Source organism: Diabrotica virgifera, chromosome 8, assembly GCF_917563875.1.
Source record: "Diabrotica virgifera virgifera chromosome 8, PGI_DIABVI_V3a".
Classification (NCBI taxonomy): Eukaryota; Metazoa; Arthropoda; class Insecta; order Coleoptera; family Chrysomelidae; genus Diabrotica; species Diabrotica virgifera.
This window is the reverse complement of record NC_065450.1, coordinates 180,000,081-180,019,102: the sequence shown is the minus strand read 5'-3', so window position 1 is coordinate 180,019,102 and position 19,022 is coordinate 180,000,081. Positions and strand designations below refer to the sequence as shown.

Below are 19,022 nucleotides of genomic sequence, written 5' to 3'. Positions count from 1 at the left end.
CGAATATCGTCTTTGTACTTCTTTTTCTGTTTTGACAATTCCAAGATACGTAAAGTTTTCCACATTTTCAGTCTGCATGTTGTCGATAGTAAATAGAGTGTTGTCCCTTGCCTTTATTCTCATAGACTTAGTTTTACTAATATTGATTTTCAAACCTATTTTATTGGCCACAGTGGAAAGTGTTTCCAATTGGTCAGTCACATCTTGGAACGTTTGTCCTAATAGGCAGATATTGTCGGCTTATTCTACAGTCCCTGACCATACTATTATGACCACCTATGAATTTTTACAAAAATCAACTATTCCACTAGGTACGTTTTGTGTAAAATATTATTTTTAAATTTAATTTTGTTATGCAATGTTAATGTTATGCATTAACTATAATATATTTAATAATAAACAGAAATAAAATATCTGAAAATATTTTATATTTTATATATATTTATATTTATATTTTTTTAATATTTTGTTCAACTTCTGACCTTAATCAGATGAAACATATTTGGGAGCTTTTAAAACGAGAAATTTCCAAAGAAAAGGTCACTAACGAAATTGTTTTGATTAAAGGACTAATATATCGTTGAAACCACAATGACAAATTGAAGCAAAAAAAATTTAACTGCATTCAAAGTATGCCAAGACGGGTACTAGCGGTAATCAAAGTTAAAGGGGGCTCAGCAAAATATTGAAATAATAAAAATATGTGATATTTCTAAATGTTTTATTGGTGTTTATTATTAAATATAATACATTTAGTAATAAACAGCAATAAACCATTTGAAAATATCACATATTTGTATTTTTTAATATTTTGCTGAGTCCCCTCTAACTTTGATTACCGCTAGTACCCGTCTTGGCATACTTTGAATGCAGTTAAATTTTTTTTGCTTCAATTTGTCATTGTGGTTTCAACGATATATTAGTTCTTTAATCAAAACAATCTCGTTATTAACCTTTTCATCGGAAATTTCTCGTTTTAAAAGCTCCCAAATATTTTCCATCTGATTAAGGTCAGAAGTTTAACAAAATATTAAAAAAATATAAATATGTAATATTTTTAAATATTTTATTGCTGTTTATTATTAAATATATTATAATTAATGAATAACATTAACATTGCATAACAAAATTAAATTTAAAAATCATATTTTAAACAAAACGTACTTAGTGCAATAGTTGATTTTTGTAAAAATTCATAGGTGGTCATAATAATATGGCCAGGGACTGTAGATCGCTTAGGCGTGTGGTTAACGTCCATTGTATCTCTCTTGTGTCGGAGTCTAGTTAGGAGAGAACATAGTCTGTAGCTATGTTAAAAAGAAACGGAGAAAGCACGCATCCCTGTCTGACTCCAGTAAGTACGTCAAATGCTCTTTCCATCTCTCTACTTGGTCATCTGTTGTAGTAGGTAAGTAATTCGTCTTTGGTCTTACAATGTTCGAACAGTTGGGCCCATTTTTTTCTATAGTCTGTTTTTAAACCAAGAGGAGTAATTCAAATTTGGTCTTACAATGTTCGAACAGTTGGGCCCATTTTTTTCTATAGTCTGTTTTTAAACCAAGAGGAGTAATTCAAATTTCCCGCGCCGTAAAGCTTTGTAATTGGTCCAACCTCAGGCAAGTTTACTCCACCGTTATCAAATTTTGACACTAATGACATTTATAAAATTTTGATACTATTGGCATTTCATAGGTTAATTAAGTTATATCAGCAATTTTTTGTATTTTCTGCGTTATTCCTTTAATTTTTAGATTTTTAATGTTTTTATATAAAAAAAAGTTGTTTTAGCAACTCTTTAGCGACGTATTAGTATAATATTTATGGATTACCGTCAAAGGCCGATATGATCAATCAAAAAAGAAGATGTATTTGGTGATATTTCTAGTGACTTTCTTGGGCGTGAATCTGTCTTTTTAGTTTACTCCTCTTGGTTTAAAAACAAAGCTTAGTCGTCTAGTAATTTGGTGTAGCTCTCTAGTTCTGTTGTGTTATGCAGCTGTTTCTGCTTGTTTTGCCAGTTCTTCAGCCCACTTTATTTTGTCTCTTCTTGCATTCCTTTTAACTGCTTCATTTATTGTTTCATATTCTTGTTGTTGGTTCGCTCTTCATTCTACAGTTCTTGCTTGCAAAATATCTTTTTTTCGTTGTTTTCCTTCCTCGATAAGATTCTAAGTTTCATCTTATATCCATTCCTTTCTATCGTTCTCTTTTTTAACTAGCTTGTCTTCAACCATTTCTGTCAAAAATTCTTCCAAATCGTCCCAGCTATTTACTTCACATTCTGTTGTTTTTAGTTGAAGTTCCTCCCTAAACATGTGTCTTCCTGGGGCCGTTTTTAATTTGTCTAGATTGTATGTTGGTGTTTCGTGTGATTTTGTTTTTTGTCATCTTGATTTTAATGGTAGAAATTACGAGATGATGGTCACTTGCGATGTCTGTTCCTCTTTTATCACGTACATCAAGAAGAGATGATCTCCATCTTTTTGATATGGCGATGTGGTCTATTTAATTTTCTCTCGTATGACCAGGTGCAGTCTATGTTACCTTGTGAATATTTTTATGCGGGAAGATGGTTCCACCAATAATTAAACTATGATTGGAACAAAAATTTGTTAATTTTAAAGAAATTTATGTTTTTTAACATACTTTAATACTTGTTCAATATGACCATAAAATTTTTCTATTTCCGTGTCTTCATTCTGAGCTGTCTGTGCATATATGTACTTGTACTACATTCTTGTATTAATTCTACTTTTTTTTTATTACATATTTTAATTCACAATCTGCTTCATCGAAGCTATAAGCAAATAGTTTGAATGTTAAATACATGAGGGAGAAGCTGCCCTGTGGCAACCCTCCTATTATAATTTTTACATTTGATCACAATATGTATATTTAATTTATTAAATCTGTTGGCCATAGTTTCTTCAGTCGTCTTGCGAATTCGAGAGGAGTGTTCAGCAGTCTTGCTTCATCATTTGGATGACTTCTCAGTCCATCAAGGTAGCTCTTTGTGGTCCTTGGAATTTCTTCCTCTACCAAGGGTGTAGCTGAGTCCTCGTGTAGGGTTTTATTGCTTACATACCAGGGTGCTTTGAATATCATCCTCAATATTTTTGATTGGACTCTTTGTATTATCTTGATATTTGATGGCTTTGAGCAACCCCAGAGTTGAACACCATAGGTCCAAATTGGTTTTATCATAGTTTTATACAGGAGCAGTTTATTTTCAATATTGAGTTTTGATTTTCGACCAATAAGCCAGCTCATTTGTCGTAATTTGATGTTGATCTGGGTTTTCTTGGCTTGAATGTGCGGCTTCCATGTTAATCTTTTGTCAAGGGTTAGTCCCAAATATTTGACTTGTGTGCTGACTGGTAATTGTGTATCATTTAGTGTTATTGTTGGACATACATCCCTTCGGTTTGTAAATGTAACTTGGGTTGACTTCGTTTCATTTACTTTTACCTTCCATTTCTTGAGCCATGTTCCCAATTGGTTAAGGTGGTTTTGCAGTTGTGCAGACGCGATAATAGGGTCCTCATTGACAGCGATTATAGTGGTGTCATCAGCGAATGTTGAGATTTGGGTTGTTTCAGTGGTTGGGATATCTGCGGTAAATAATAGGTAAAGGAGAGGGCCCAGGACACTACCTTGTGGTACGCCTGATTTAATGGGAAAATATGTGGAAGTTGCTGTGTTATATTTTACTTGGAAGTAACGATCTTCAATGTAGGATTTCATGATTAGGTAGTAGGGGGTTGGAAGAATACATTTGAGTTTGTATAAAAGTCCAGTATGCCATACGCTATCAAATGCCTTTTCTACATCTAAGAATGCCGCTGTGCAATATTTTTTTCCTCAATAGCAGTAAGGATTTTTGTTATAATTCTATGAGTCTGTTGTGTTGTGGAGTGTCTCTCTCTAAAACCAAACTGGTGTGTGGGTATTTCTACATCTAGGTTAATGTCATTCTTCAGTCTACCAAGTAGTAGTCTTTCGAAGATCTTAGACATTGTCGGCAACAAGCTGATTGGTCGATAGGATGATGTTTTATTTGGAGGCTTACCCGGTTTGTGAATCATTATTATTTGCGCAAATTTCCATGTGATTGGGAAATATGTCAGTCTGAGTGCACTATTGTATATTGTAGTTAGCATGACCAATGCTCTAGTCACATCTGATAATAACGTAGCAGAGGAAGTGAAGAGGCGAATATTTATTGCCAATAAAAGTTACCATGGCTAAGATCAGACAACGTCGCAAGGAAAACAAAATGCCAAATATACAAAACCTTAATAAGACCGGTACTCACATAGGGCCAGGCGCGGATCCAAGGGTGGGGCAATGGGGTCAATTGCCCCCTCCTTGAGACTTCACCTGGTGTCGCCTTTTTTTAAAGAAAGAGATAATTACGATTGAAAATAAATAGTGAGTTTTGTGTCCTGTTGACAACTGAAAAACGGAATGAAACATAAAACAGAATTCCTTCTCCAAAGTACGTGTTCTCAGTCTTACTGTATGGTGTCAAGTCTTGGACTGTGAATAAATTCAATCTACTTACCTAAATCGCCTTGAGGCTTTCGAAATGTGGTTCTATAGAAGAATTTTGAAAGTATCTTGGTACAGAAGATTCGAAACTCCACAATACTAAAACGTCTCAGCAATACTACTGAGATTATAGAAGGCATCAAGAAGAGAAAAGTGGAGTATTTTGGACATGTAATGAGAAATTTTAAATATAGGTTGCTACAAAATATTATGCAAGTGAAAATAGAAGGCAAACGAAGTCCAGGACGAAAAAGCACTTCGTGGTTGATTTGGGGTGGCGGTGAATAAAACTAAGACAGCTATGATAGTAAGCAACGTTCTGCAAGGACATAGTACATGAAGAAAAATAAAGTAGCCCATACCGAAACAGCAAAAGAAGAAGAGTTATGAGAAAATTTTTATTTCATTGCTCCCTCCTTGCAAGGTTGCTGGATCCGCCGTTGCATAGGGCTCAGAAACCTGGACACTCACTAAAAGAGAGGAAACATTGCTAGCCACCTTTGAAAGAAAAATCTTGCGACACATATATAAGGGCACAAAAGAAAATGGAATTTGGCGAAGAAGGTACAACTTTGAACTATACGAAATATACCAGGATCCGGATATCATAACATTCATTAAAATAGGACGGCTGCGTTGGATGGGACGTGTAGAAAGAATGGAAGAAGGCGAAATACCAAACAAAATATTCAAACATATGCCAGTAGGAAAAAGAACAAGAGGAAGACCGAAGCTGAGATATTTAGAACAAATAGAAAATGATATAAAAACCTTCAAAATAAAAAACTGGAGAAAAGAAGCACGAAACAGATCAGAGTGGAGAAGAATCCTGGAACAGGCCAAGACCCAGAAAGGGCTATCGAGCCAATGATGATGATGACCAATGCTCTTCTCGGAAGATGTTTCAGTATTAATCCTGTTATTAGGTCAAATCCAGGTGCTTTGTGGTTATTGCATTTTTCTATTTCTAGTTTAACTTCTGATGGATTGAATGGTGTTATTGGGAGCGTCATAGGGCAAGCACTATTTTACTTTAAAAATAAGTGTTCTCGAACAATTTAAAAAACGATTTCCGAAGTCGAAATGGAAACGTCAAAATAAACTTATTTTGAAGTAAAATTATGGCTTAGTAAAATTATAGCTAAAGTAGTAAATTGTAGTAAGATGCTAAAAGAAAACAGCTTCAGAAGAATATAAAGAGTGGTTATGATAAATTAATGCGTTACCAATAAGCAGCATTATTATATGACTTCTTTGGTGTGAGTCTTCTACTTACAACAATACTGTATGTACATAAAAAAGAGCTTTATATGTTAAGAATATCGTGTATATGCCTTTTCTATATTAAAGTATATGGTAGTCTTAAAAATAATTAATTAAATTAATGCAGGACAACTGTTTTAGCTGGAACTAAAATCTTATCACTTTCATGTCAGTTGTAATATGTATACAATAAGCACTTTTAGAAAGCGTATTACTTTTTTTATAGTTATACAGCGTTTCACGTTAAGAATAGAACGTTGCTTAGACATGCCAATGTATTTCTTATGGACGATAGAATCGCGCTGATGCCACGTCGTACGGATTAGAATGAATCTTATATCGGCAGTCGAGTAGCCACCCGTGCCCGAGAGCTTTGGCAACACTGATATCCGTAAGCGCAATGTTCCTTTCTTAACGTGAAACAAAGTATAAATGTAATCAATGTCGAATGTGTTAATGCAAATGAGTGATACTATTATAAATAAACTAAGTTTCATCTAAAGTACTATCAAAGTTGTGAATAGGTTGCCAACTTGGAATTCTATCCTATTAAACTGCAAAATGGTGCTATGGCGTGCGCCTCGCAACGTTGCCATTTTTAGAGCATGATTTATATGCCCGCACATAACAATTAGACCAGTTCTCAGCGGTAAAAAACTGTAAAAACGTGGAATTTCGAGAATTAACACCGATTTTAATGAAAATTTGGATTCAAGTTTGGTAGACGTAGACCCTCTTCTTCAAAATCTACCCTATGCCGAACCGGGCTTTTGCTCTGGGGGTGAAAACAACCCCATCTAGGGGATGATAATTTTTTCAATTAAAATAACTATGAAGTCGATAGATTGGACAAATCTGAGTAAATTTTGTTCTATAAAATTTTTTTGCAAAGTTGATACTTTTCAAGTTATTAGTGATTGAAACTATGCATTTTTCATTGAAAAAACTCAGGTTTTATAACCGTTTTTCATGAATAACTTAAAAAAATTTAATTTTATAGAAAGAATCACTAAGAACAAACTTGTAGCTAATAAAAAAACAGAGATTCGCGTTAGAAAAATCTATGTAAACCCAATAACGACTGAGTATTTTCGGAAAACCTCGAAATGGAGAACCTTCAATCTCAAATTACTCGAATGTGGTGCATTTTTTTTTGGGAAAACTTATTTTAAAGTTTATTAAAAAACCTTTCAAATGAGCTCTGATAAGTTTTTTGCATAAGAACTGACTGACATGACGAAAATAAAGTCACTCCCTGGTTTTTTTAATGTAACAATTAAACCCTCGTCATTACAATTCTAATAGAAGTGAATAGCTTCCCATTTGAAATTTATTTTATTTAGTTCTAATTAATACGATCCATGTGATTTGACCGGTTTGAAATTCTTAGTTTAGAAAAAATAATTGATTAAATCGAAAATGACATTTTTACAATTAAAAAAAATACATTTTTCTTAAATAAACCTAAAAGTATTCATGATACAAAAAAACAAATCAAAATTTTCAGTAAAAAATCCTACAATTAATATTTGAAACATTTTTTCATATTATGAATACTTTTAGATTTATTTTTGAAAAATTGACTTTTTTTTTTAATTATAAAAATATCATTTTCGATTTAATCAACTATTTTTTTCTAAACTAAGCACTCCAAACCGGTCAAGTCACATGGATCGTATCAATTATACCTAAATAAAGTTAATTTCAAGTGGTAAGCTATTCATTTCTATTAAGATTGTAAGGCGCGACTTTATTTCGTCATAAGTCAGTCAGTTCTTATGCAAAAAATTTTTATCAGACCTCAAGGTTTTTTAATGAACTTTAAGAGATGTTTTAAGTTTTCTCAAAAAATTGCACTACATATTCGCAATATTCTCACTGTACATTCGAAAATATCCATCCTTTAGGGATGGTGTACATAGCTCTTTCCGACGCGAATGTCTTTGTTTTTTATTAGCTACATTTTTGTTTTTAATGATTCTTTCTTCTTCTTCAAGTGCCATCTTCGTTCCGGAGGTTGGCGATCATCAGGGCTATACGTATTTTCGAAACTGCTGACCGAAGCAATTCGTTGTTGCTACAGCTATACCATTCCCGTAGATTCTTTAGCCAGGAGTTTCGTCTTCTTCCTATGGATCTTTTTCCTGCTATCTTCCCCTGCATAATTATTCGAAGCAGTTCATATCTTTCGCCTCTTTTAATGTGTCCCAAGTATTGCAGTTTTCCGTTTTTTGATCGTAAATATGACTTCCTTTTCTTTATTCATTCTTCTCAAGACCTCGACGTTTGTGACTCGCTCCGTCCATGATATTCTCAAGATTCTGCGATACATCCACAGTTCAAATGCCTCCAATTTTTTGATATCAATCTTTTTCAGCGTCCATGACTCCATTCCGTAGAACAGCACAGAAAGTACGTAACATCTCATCAGGCGAAGTTTCATTTCAAGGCTCAAATCTCTTCCACAGAACACTCTCTTCATTTTAGTAAATATAGATTTGGCTTTTTCTATTCTTATTTTGATTTCTGCTGAGCTCTCGTTGTCTTCATTTACAAAAGTGCCTAAATATTTGTATTTGCTAACTCGATCGATAATTTCATTTTGTATATATAAATTTTGGACATTTCGTGTTGATTTCGATATTACCATAAATTTAGTTTTCTTTATGTTCAAAGATAGTCCATATTCTTCGCTGCACTCTGCTATCTTATTCACCAATGTCTGTAGCTCTTCAAGTGTTTCTGCGATCAGAACGGTGTCGTCGGCAAATCTCAGATTGTTTAATCTAACACCATTTATTTTAATACCTAATTCTTCTAATACCATACTTAATGATTCTTTCTATAAAATATCATTTTTAAGTTTTTCATGAAAAATGGTTATAAAACGCGAGTTTTTTCAATGAAAAATGCATAGTTTCAATCGTTAATAACTTAGAAAGTATCAACTTTGCAAAAAATTTTGTAGAACAAAATTTACTCAGAATTGATCAGTCTATAACTTCAATAGTTATTTTGATTGAAAAAATTTTCATCCCCTAGATGGGATTGTTTTCACCCCTGTGCAAAAGCCCGCTTCGGCGTAGGTTAGATTTTGGCAAAGGTTATAAATACGTACTACCTAAATCCAAACTTTCAAGGATATCGACCTTGATTCTCAAAATTCCACGAGAAAATTGCTGTTGGTTGGACTAAATATAAATTACCAATACAGAAGTAAAAACTTCGAGATGTATTCTGGTATAAAATCGTTTATTTAAAACTATAAAATGTCATCGATTGCAGAACGTTTTCGTTCTAAACAGAACATCTTCAGTGCATCCTGCCGAGTATTTTGAAACTAGCACACTGTAAATAGTGTTAACATCATCATATCATCATCATCAGCCCATAGTCGTCCACTGCTGAACATAGGCCTCCTCGAAAAACTTCCATTCAGATCTATCCTGCGCTGCTGCAATCCAGTTGGTACAAATCCTCTTTATGTCGTCAGTCCATCTTGTGGGTGGTCTTCCCGGGTTTCGTCTATCCGCTCTCGGTCTCCATTCCAAGATTTTTTTGGTCCACCTATCATCTTTCATTCTAGCGACGTGTCCTGCCCACTTCCATTTAATTTTGGCTATGTGTTTTATTATGTCTTCTACACCACTTCTTCTACGAATTTCTTCGTTTCTTACCCTATCTCTTAACGTTATGCCCAACAATGATCTTTCCATTCTACGTTGCGTCACTTGTAGTTTTCGTGCAGATGTCCTTGTTAGGGTAAGTGTAAGTCATCATATATGGTTTACATAATGTAATATGTTAAAATGTTATGACTACAAGTCGATGTTAATAGATAAAGTGGAACACATGCTAAAAGGGTGCCATGGTTCCCTGCTCGAAAATGCTAGGTACTTGCCAATTCAATGGGCACAGACCAACAATGGGCATTTTCGAGCAGGGAACCATGGCACCCTTTTAGCATGTGTTCCACTTTATCTATTAACATCGACTTGTAGTCATAACATTTTAACATATTACATTATGTAAACCATATATGATGATGTTAACACTATTTACAGTGTGCTAGTTTCAAAATACTCGGCAGGATGCACTGAAGATGTTCTGTTTAGAACGAAAACGTTCTGCAATCGATGACATTTTATAGTTTTAAATAAACGATTTTATACCAGAATACATCTCGAAGTTTTTACTTCTGTATTGGTTTTTTAAACTATGGTATACAGCCAACTATTGGGATTTTCCCATTGATTTTTTTTTTTTTTAATATAAATTGTTCTGATCTCGAGTAGCTTCGAATAGTTTGCTAGTTTTTACCTGTATCTGTAGTGACTTTTATTGTGCAATTATTAATATAGAATTCACGCAACCCTATCAAACCAAGTTACGTCGAAATAAAGATTATATTTGTTTTAACATAGGTACGTGTGATCTAACTTTCGTTAAATATTCTAACCATAACATTTGAAAACATCTGAATTCCACAAGCACTTGGTTTTTAAATCTCATTTAATCTGCAGTCTGTGCTGTTTCGGAAATTCTAAAAACAAATTTTAGCAAACTTTCTATCTATTTTGTCTTTAATATAAGTCACAGCAACATGTAGTATGCCACAGCCGTATGTAATTACCACTTATATCTTACTTAACTTTTTTAGTGGATACTTTGCTTTTTGTTAATAATGAATCTTATAACGTGATGGTGCACAGGACTTTTTTGGCAATGCAGGCATCTTTTTGTTACGGATCATGGACAGGTGCAACACCACATAGGCGTAACCAGGGGGGGGGTTGTAACCAGTAGTTGTAACCCCCCCCCCCTTAGGATCATCCTGGTTACGCCTATGCAACACCACAGCTCCCAGTACGTTGGCACGCATTTTTTCATTTTTTGGAAATTATTATACTTCTGTAGTAAAACTGTATGTATCACTGATTTGTCATTGATGTATCGAGCATTTATGTACTTGATTAAGGCGTAATTTAATAAATTTTACATAAATTTGCTACCAGTTGTAAAATTTCTCCAAGTAAATACTACCGATGGAATTCTGCAGAGCAACTCAATAGTACTATATCTTTTTAATCCGAAGGTATTTTGTTGGTAAACTTCACACAAGTTATGGATTTATTTGGGCCCTTTGTAAGTACTGTACGCCCAATATAGCAAGAGACGTGAGCTACACGCAAACCATTGGAGTAGAGATGTAAACTTTCATTACTTTTGAATATTTGTAACAATTCGTTACTTTAACTATCAATACCCGGTACTTTATACTCGGTACTTTTAGTTTTCAGGTAGAGTACATCCTCTATAGCAGATAAATATTTCAAACTAAGAAAAGTGAAATATTAGATTCTTTTTTTGGTTTCTGGACCATCGTTCTGCCAATTTTTCTTCATTTATATTAAAAAAATAGTACCTAGGTTTCTTTTTATTAAAGTCTTAGTAATAAAGTAATAAATAATGTAATGTGTAATAGAAACCATAAACCGATGCCCTTCGGCAGGCCTCTTTAGTGTTTTCATTTCACCCCGTCACCGCCTCGATATATGTATCTTAAGTGCTAAAGTACTGAGTACCGACATACCAATCGACAAAGTATTTGTTTGGTTTGGTGCTACCGACATCTGGGTATTTCGTTAGTTTACTTGTATCGAAAATTACGAGTATTTCTAACAACGAAGAATCGGTACTTTGGGTATTGGACCAATACCCGTTACTTTGTAACGGGTAGATACTTTTTTTACATCACTACATTGGAGGGATGCAGAATTCGTTTGTGGCCAAGGTTCCTATTCGCGGTGTGCAAATACTTGGAAAGGGAAACGAGAAACGACCGTGCGCGAGTCGCGGAGAAATATTGCAACTATCTTAAATAATTCATATTGTCAATTGAAATTGTCAAATTGACGTATATTTCATACCTTCTGTCATTGACGCAGAAAAATTATATATTGCTCCACAATATTGATATGATATGCAATTATTATATAAAGGTAAATTTAATTAATTGTATTTTGCTTGCAGTAGTGCATTTTAATAACTGATTTTATTTACTACATACAATTGTTTACGTTTGCTAAACATAACCTGCATCTTATTTTTTCTTCTTATTATTTTTTTGGACTATGGTCTTGACAATTATCCAGCAACCAGGACTAATATAATTGGCCAATATAATTAAAAGTGCGAATAAAAGTACAGAGCGTAGAAATAGAGGTCGCTTTCCCGAACTTGCACGGTCCCAATAGATCTTTACTGATTTCTTTGTGTCTTCAGAAATGTTTACATGGTTGTTTTGAAAAATAATGACTGTATAACGAGTTGCGTTTAATTGTTTTTTTTTTAATTTTAAATGGATATTGCATAACTTTATTTGTGCCTCTGTTTCTTTATACAGTCTTTGTGTTATATTGAATAATTTCTCTCTAACGTGGATTCTTCTCATTGCTTCCGATAGATGTTTCCAAGTCTTCTCTTTGTTCTTTTCTATCACTTGTCGCATGATGAATATAATTATCTAGAAATTATCTGGCTTTTCGAAATCCGGCTTGTTCTTCGCCATAATGGTCCATGTGTTAATCTATTTTTTCTTTTATAGCTGTGGAAAATATTCTGGCTATTGAAGGCATTACACTGATCTCTCTATAGTTGTTTACTGAATTTTTGTCACTTTTCTTGAAAACGGATGACATGTTCAGGGGCGGCTGTGGCAGGGAGGCGCTTGGGGCACTGCCCTCCCACTAACTCATTTAATGTAGTAGATATCTCATACAATTTATATTGAATGAATTTTTCTTTATTTAAAAATCTAATAAAAATATTCAGTCGATGTGACGCGACGCTCCAAAAAGTTTAGAAATATAAATTAACAGCGTTCACCCGCACCATTGATTAAAAACTACTACACAGTGTAGTTTTTAATTATGCCCGCACCCCAGGAAGGGCGCTTTTCCGAGCAACCGGACTCACTGTTGTCAAGTTAGAAAAATATCGGGCGCTAGATGATGACTTGCCGTGTGCGAAATAAGAAATATCCTCAGATGCAGGTAGTAACTGGCAACGTTACGGGATTTGGCTTGGCAGTCGGTATCGCACCAATATACTTCACCTAGGACACAGCCCGAGCGTAGTTTTCGGTCTGTGTTAAGTATACAATTCTCAATACTGACTTCATTATTGTCGATGTCGATATCCAATAATTCGATATGGCAACAAATATTAATAGTGTATGCTTTATTAAGACAAAAATACTTTAGAGTTCGAAAATTTTTTAAATACAAAAAAATAGGACCTCCTAGACCAAAATTGGACATAATTCAGGCAGGACAAAGTGGTAATAGAAATTTTAATCGTAAATTCAATGAGAAACATTATTTGTTAGCAGACTGGTTATTCGATTGTGAGGAGACAAATCGCCTCTATTGTTTTAAGTGTTTATTGTTTTAACCACAAGTGGACGAGTCTTGGACAATCCGTGGTGTAAATGATATTAAACATCTCTCAGAGAAAATTAAAAAACATAAGGTTAGCTCCAAACTCCAAACACATCCATTATTGTGTTGAATACCAATTATTAGGGTCAATAAATATACAATCACAGTTAGATTCGGCTTTTAGAAGATCAATAAAGGAACATAACGATATAGTGACCAAAAACAGGTATGTTGTGATGGATGAGCGATGGTGGGATAACATCCACAACTATGCGATAAAGGTGCTGTCGATAAAAAAGAAGGTAGAGGTAGGAAAAAGTAGTGGTTGACAGCATAGGGGTAAAGGACGTGGTGGTCAGATGAGTGCGAGAGATGGAAGCTGATGCGTGATGGCGAGCGACTGAGAATCGGGCAAAAGAAGGACATCGGGGAGAAGTTATGCTCTAACGAGCAATTCCACCCTGATGCCCTAGTATGAGAGTGGTGGGGTTCAGCTGGTCCCTCCTACATCGAAGTTACGGAGGGCAGGGAAGTCCGACTTAGGGCCAAACTGGTCGACGTGACACTGATGAGGTTTTAGCTCAGGAACTCAGCACTGTCGGAAATGTTTACCTCCGACGCGATGTCTGTTTGCAGATTCCTCACCTAGTGATGAAAAAAAGGACTATTCACTAGAATCCCTAAATACATGGGTAAGTTTGTAACTAGCAACATTTTTTCGGTGTTCATAATTTTGTATTTGCCGCTCAAAATAAAAGTGCCCCACCGATATTTTTACTCACGAGCCGCCACTGGACATGTTGATTCAACTCTGTAATCTCCCTTTCTGCTTCGCATTTAATGGACAACACTCATAAGGATAGCATCTTTGCGCCTCTATATTTCAGAAATTCCTTTTTTATGTTCCCTGGTTCTGGTGATTTGTTGTTTTTGGCTTTCTGTTGTGCTTTAGTTATATCTTCATCTGTGATTATTCTCCTGCAATAACTTTGTGCAATCCTTTGTCCACTCCTTTGATGTCTCTTCTTTTTCTTCTTCAGCCTGTTTGCATCCACTTCTGGACAAAGGCCTGCCCATGTGTTCTCCCAGGGCCGCGTTTAGGTCAATTGACGCCCTAGGCAATTCTCTAGTAGCCGCCCTTCAAGCATGTACCATTTTTGCGAAAAAAAAAATTGCAAGATTTTTTTATTTAAATAAGAATACATAAAAATTGTCATTCCAGTTTTCTTTCTTGATGTTTCTTTGGAAAAATCATCTATAATGTCGTCATAATTTATCGCCTTTGTTACGTCACTTTCTATGAACAAAATCGACAAATTGTTAAGACGTTCTTGCGTCATAATTGATGGAAAATTATTTTCATGACTATTTTAAATTCGTGGCATTTTCGAAAATGAAAAATGATCTTTCAGCGGACACGTTGGTTGGCAACTGGGAGGCACAAATAAATGCGCAAAGCAATATCAAAAATAGGGAAAATATCTTTCAATCCACTCTTCTTTAAATATTTAGATATGTCAATTATTGGTCATTGGTGATTTTATTGTGGTATCCAAATGAACCTTTGAGTGAATGCATTCATGTATGAATGATGTAGGTATCTATTACTGCAGTCAGTGAGGGTATCTGGCTCCGAATTCCATCCCACTGCATCAATTTACTTGACGCTTGTAACTTGGGGGTGGTTTCCACCCGTTCTCGGGGGTGGAATTTTTTTTATCAAATTAACACCGGAATTGGCCAGAGAACCTAATTCTAAGCAATAACTGTTTTATAAATTTTTTTGAAAACTCAATACTTTTTGAGTTATTCGTGGTTCAAAATTTGCCATTTTCATTGAAAAATGACACTTTTCGGAGACTGTTTTTTTGGGAATACCATAAAAAATTTTTTTAGAAAAAAGTTTTTTATTAGAAAAAGTTTTTTTCTAACGAAAAAACCTATATAAAACATTTTTGTAGTTTATGAAAAATCAGAGAGATTCATTTTCTCATAAATCTTCTAGTTTTAATAAAAAAAAGAGATGGTAGGTGAAAAAAGATTTTTTTTGTGCATGCTCAAATCGGTGTATTCAACTTAAAATAACAGAGAAATGGTCGATTTTAGGGGTATAATGATTTATTTTAAGATAAAATGCGAAGTATGTATATTTTAACTCCTCATCCACCAGATTTAAATGCATCGTTTTTCTTCTAGAATACCTTCTACTATAGTGTTATTTCTATATTCAAAAAGGTGGACGGGTTTAAAATGAATGGTTTTTGAAAAGAATAAGATCAAATTATAGAGCGCATTTTTAGATTTTCTTAAAAATCTTCCTTTTTCTTCATGTAATTCGAAAGTGATAAGAGATACGTAAAAAATACCTTACAAAAATGGAGGTTTTCTTTTAGATATCAATTTTATTTTTCTTTCATTACTGTATCTTATTATCATTTTCGAGTTACTTGGAGAAAAAGGAACATTTAAAAAAAATTAAAAATGCTCTCTATAATTTGATCTTATTTTTTTCAAAAACCGTACATTTTAAACCCGTCCAACTTGTTGAACATAGAAATACCACTATAGTAAAAGGTATTGTAGAAGCAAAACGATGCATTTAAATCTGGTGGATGAGGAGTTAAAATATACATACTTCGCATTTTATCTTAAAATAAATTAGTCATCCTTTTTTGTTGCACCATATCTCGCTTAGTTTGAATGTAATCGAAATTTAACAGTGCCGTCGTTTTAAAGGTCTTTTCAGGCAGTACTTACAAAAGATATTGATAGCATTATACCCTTAAAATCTACCATTTTTCTGTTATTAAGTTGAACACACCCATTTGAGCATGCACAAAAAAAATCTTTTTACCTACCACATCTCTTTTTATGTTATCACTAGAAGACTTATGAAGGAACGAATCTCTTTGATTTTTCATAAGCTACAAAAATGTTTTATATAGTTTTTTTCGTTAGATGCATAATTTTTAAGGTATTCGCAAAAAACCGTCCGAAAAGGCGACATTTTTCAATGAAAATGGCAAATTTTCAACCACGAATATCCCAAAAAGATTCAGTTTAAAAAAAATTATAGAACAGTGCGCCCGCCGTCTTTGCGGTACTGCCGACGGCCCAATAATACCTAAATTTACGACTTCTGTTCTTTTTGATGAATAGTGTTAAGAAAATGCATTTTGTTTTCTAGAAATGAATGCCCACTTATATTCCATTGATGGATGTACATGTACTTAAATGCTATTCAATTTTAATTTTTATACCTATACAAATATTTTTTGTACAGTATTCTTGCCGCCCTCTCATAATTTGCCGCCCTAGGCAACTGCCTATATTGCCTAATGGATAAAGCAGCCCTGTGTTCTCCATATTCTCTGTTTTGTGCTATTTGATACCAGTTTCTCCCTACTTTGGCTTTGATGTCTTTTAGCCATCGTTTTTGTGGTCTTCCTCTACTACGACTGTGTTCGCGTGGTCTCCAATGTACAATGTTTCTCGTCCACCTGTCGTTGTTTTGTTGTGCTCCGTGTTCTACCCAGTTCTATTTAATTTGCGCTGTTCTTCCAAATACATCCTCATCCTCCACCTTGGTCCTGCTTCGCACATTCTCGTTTCTTATATGTTCTGTCAGAGATACTCCCTTGGTGTAATTATCTATTATTATTTCTTTTGTTTTTTCATGCCTACGTTGATTGGTTATACCATATCGTGTTGTCTAAATATGTCTCTGCACATTCTCTCCCCTGTAATTGGATTTACTTATGGTACGGACAGTTTCATTATGAACTTCTTGATATTAACGAACTGGGAATTGATGTAATGTATGGGCAATAAGATTTATCAGAGTCATCAAAATTGTGAAAAGTATCTATAGCGATACGCTTTAATTACTATTTTTGCTAATTGTAATTTTAATAATTTTTCTCAAAACGAAATAATATGGGCCATATAAAAGTCACAGTTAATATACAAACCAGATGCTAAGAAAGACATGGTTTTACGAAACGAAATGCATCCCTAACCATATGTTTTTGGTGTGTTCAGTGTAACAAACTGAATTCCCCATAAATTAATTATCATATCAGACCGTTATGTCAACAACTCACTTTGGACATGCAATCGTTTTAAAACTGCAGAAGTGTTTCTGTTTTTATACGCCAGATCTAAATAATTTATTGCCCATCTGGTCAGAGGGTAGAAACACAAACAAATTAGCGTCTGTGGCTTTCTTAACAGTCTCTTCACAGCATGCGAACCACGCGGACACCCGACTCTCGCTAACAATCGACCCTCGTCCGAGACCTAAGCAAAACACCTTTTTGTTACCAAAATAAATAAATATTTTACTGTTCGTCGTTAATTTATTTTTATTATTTTTTTTTTAATTAGTTCCGTCAACTCACACCTACCGGAATATTGATGACCCCGAGAACATTTAAAACGCCGCGGATATATAGCGATACTCTTTAATTACTATTTTTGCTAATTTTAATTTTAATAATTTTTCTCAAAACGAAATAATATGGGCCATATAAAAGTCGCAGTTAATATACAAACCAGATGCTAAGAAAGACATGGTTTTACGAAACGAAATGCATCCCTAACCATATGTTTTTGGTGTGTTCAGTGTAACAAACTGAATTCCCCATAAATTAATTATCATATCAGACCATTATGTCAACAACTCACTTTGGACATGGAATCGTTTTAAAACTGCAGAAGTGTTTCTGTTTTTATACGCCAGATTTAAATAATTTATTGCCCATCTGGTCAGAGGGTAGAAACACAAACATATTAGCGTCTGTGACTTTCTTAACAGTCTCTTCACAGCATGCGGACACCCGACTCTCGCTAACAATCGACCCTCGTCCGAGACCTAAGCAAAACACCTTTTTGTTACCAAAATAAATAAATATTTTACTGTTCGTCGTTAACTTATTTTTATTATTTTTTAAATTAATTCCGGCAACTCACACCTACCGGAATATATCTGCTGATTTGGGTTCACTTTCGATTCGAATTAGGCATATCGGAACAACGGTACAACAAATCCTTGTTAGTTGTTATGCTTATCTCAACTAAAAGAACCTATTACGCTTTTTGAGATTGTACACAGAATATGTTTTCTTTCCGAGATGCTTCTACATACCTAATATTTACTAAAAATTTTACAATTGGTTCTATATTTTTTACAGTCTAGTCTTTAACAAATAGAGCCTAAGGATTACTTAAATAACTGACCAATTCACTAATTTCGTACATTTCTACTTATTATATGAAAGTTAAGGTAAATGTAAAATAAGATCTACCAAATTATAATTTTTTAAGACGCGAGCAATAAAAACGTATATCATTATTTGTTAAACGCTTTGATTGTTGTTCCTTTTGCGTATTGTAAGGCACAATAGATTTATTATTTGGAACAATTTTGTTTGGCATACGCTGTAAAGTTGTTATTAAAGTTTTTATTGTATCTAAATGTTGTTTTTTTTTTTGTTTGCTGATATTTTGTATTCATCATCATCATCACGTAGCGCTACAACCCTGGGTGGGCCCTGGCTGACTGTACAACTTTTTTCCAAATTTTTTGGTCTTCCATCAACCTAGGGTCAAATGGAATGTTCATTTTTCGAAGATCTGCTTGGATGTTATCTCTCCATCGCATTCTAGGGCGTCTGAATGGTCTTTTGCCTGTACGAATCTGCTCCCATACCAGTCTTACAAGTCTCTCGTTATGAAGTCTGTGCACGTGGCCTGCTCATCTTAGTC

The 19,022-nt window shown here is 34.2% G+C and overlaps 1 long non-coding RNA gene across 1 annotated transcript; it reads right to left on the bottom strand.

Moving 5' to 3' along the window:
- Positions 1–17,205: 17,205 nt before the first annotated feature.
- LOC126890019 (uncharacterized) lies at positions 17,206–18,646 on the bottom strand. The gene is made up of 2 exons (XR_007700254.1): positions 18,143–18,646; positions 17,206–17,568 (listed from the first exon to the last, which is right to left on the bottom strand). It is a non-coding gene; the product is annotated as an uncharacterized LOC126890019 (long non-coding RNA).
- Between the last annotated feature and the right edge of the window lie 376 nt (positions 18,647–19,022).